The sequence below is a fragment of the Canis lupus genome, chromosome 31 (assembly GCF_048164855.1).
Source record: "Canis lupus baileyi chromosome 31, mCanLup2.hap1, whole genome shotgun sequence".
Classification (NCBI taxonomy): domain Eukaryota; kingdom Metazoa; phylum Chordata; class Mammalia; order Carnivora; family Canidae; genus Canis; species Canis lupus.
In genome coordinates, this window is record NC_132868.1 from 17,077,666 (window position 1) to 17,079,702 (window position 2,037).

General features: G+C 34.5%; 1 pseudogene; it reads left to right on the forward strand.

Annotated features, from left to right (window-relative positions):
• The first annotated feature begins 1,018 nt into the window (after window positions 1-1,018).
• LOC140622510 (small nucleolar RNA SNORA72) lies at window positions 1,019-1,128 on the forward strand (annotated as a pseudogene).
• The last annotated feature ends 909 nt before the right edge of the window (window positions 1,129-2,037 follow it).

Genomic DNA, 2,037 nt, shown 5'->3' on the forward strand with positions numbered 1-2,037 from the left:
TTCAACCAAAAAAACAAACAATTCAATTAAATCATGAGCAACAGCATAAGCAAATCATGAGCAGAAAAGACATTTTACCACAAAAGATATAGAGACAGCAAATAAGCATATGAAATGATGCTCAATATCATATGTCATTAAAGGATTGAAGATTAAAACAAGATATCACTTACACCTATTAGAATGGCAAAAATCCAAAATCCTGACAATACCGAATGCTGGCAAGGATGTGGAGCAACAGAAGTTCTCATTCATTGCTGGTGGGAATGCAAATTGATACAGCCATTTTGGAAGACAGCTTGATAGTTTCTTACAAAAGTAAACATATCTTACCATATCATGCAGTAATAGTACTTCTTTGGTAGTTACCAAAATGGATTGAAAACTTAACATTCATTTATTGACACTTTATTCATAATTGCCAAAACTTGGAAGCTGTCAAGATATTCTTCAATAAGTGAATGGGTAAATAAACTGTAGCAAACCCATACTATGAATTATTGTCCAGTGCTAAAAAATAAGCTGTCAACCCATAAAAAGACTTGGAAAAACCTTAAATGGATTTTACTAAGGGAAAGAAACCAATATGGAAAAGACTGTATTCTATATGATTCCAATTATATGACATTCTGGAAAAGGCAAAACTAAGAAGACAGTAAAAATATTAATGGTTGCCAGTGGCAGTGGGGAGGGTGGGATGAATAAGATGAGCACAGAGAACTTTTAGAGCATTGAAATTAATCTGTATGATACTACAATAGTAAGTAACATGTCATTATACATTATCAAAACCCATAAAATGTTCATAAAAAGCAAACCCTAATGTAAACTATGAGCTTTGTGCTAAAATGTGGCAATGTAGGTTCATTGATTGTAACAAATGTACCACTCTGGTGCGGAAGGAATGTTGATAATGGGGTAGATTGTGCATATGTAGTGGCATGAGGTATATAGGCAGGACACCTCCATATTGTCTGCTTAATTTTGCTGTGAACCTAAAACTGCTCTTAAAAAGTGTATTCAAAGATTTTTTTAATGCAGGGGGACATTTGCTATATTAAGATCACACATGTGTCTCCAGACCTAATTCTTTCTCTAGGTCTGGTTTTATAAAGACTGATGATAAACCAAGTCTGATTTATATGATGCATCTATTGTGAGAAATGTCTGTGACTCTAGGTATTTGATCAACCTCAAGAAATAACACAGATAGTGTAATAACTTTTGTAGATAACCATTGCTAATTTGACGATTGCCAGGTGCCATTAAGTGAATGGTAAAACTGTAGTTTTCAAAAACAAACAAAAATGGCAGGGGAGGTCAGCATTTTCACATCCCCAAGAAATTAATCTGTTTTGCCCATGCAAAATGCAAATGAATGTGAATGATATCAGTAGACTACTCAAATTTAACCAAGTGGAAGCCACAATCTCAGCTGCTTTGCTAGATGTGATATCTTTTCTGGAACAGGTAAACTCTGGCACCTAGAGTTCATTGAGCCAATGTGTTTTTTGCAATCCCATCTGGAAGGCTGATCACAAGCATTTCACATTCATAAGAAAAGGATAACAGTACACATTCCTGGTCTTGTCATAGGGTTATATGTTAGCCATCCTATTCTGTTGTAATCAAGCCCAGAAAACTTTGATCATCTTAATATTGCACAGGGCATCATACTAGTTCACTTTCTTAATGAGATTATATGAATTAGGCTGGTGAGCCACAACTGGTAAGTACTCTGGCTGTCCTTAGACACACACATATCACAGGGCAGAAGAGAAACCCTGTAAAGATTCAGGGGCCCGACACATTAATAATGTTTTCTTATAATAAATAGAAGATGTTTCTTCAATGTTTTATTATGAAAATATTCAAATGCATAGAAAAATTGAAATAATTTTACAACAAATCCCTGAATACCAATACCTAGATTCTATAATCAACATCTTACTAAACTTGCTTTATTATATTTAATACAGTGTTTAGGAGCTCAATAATCTGGAGCATGTCAGAATATCCCCCTTAAACCAGAGGGCA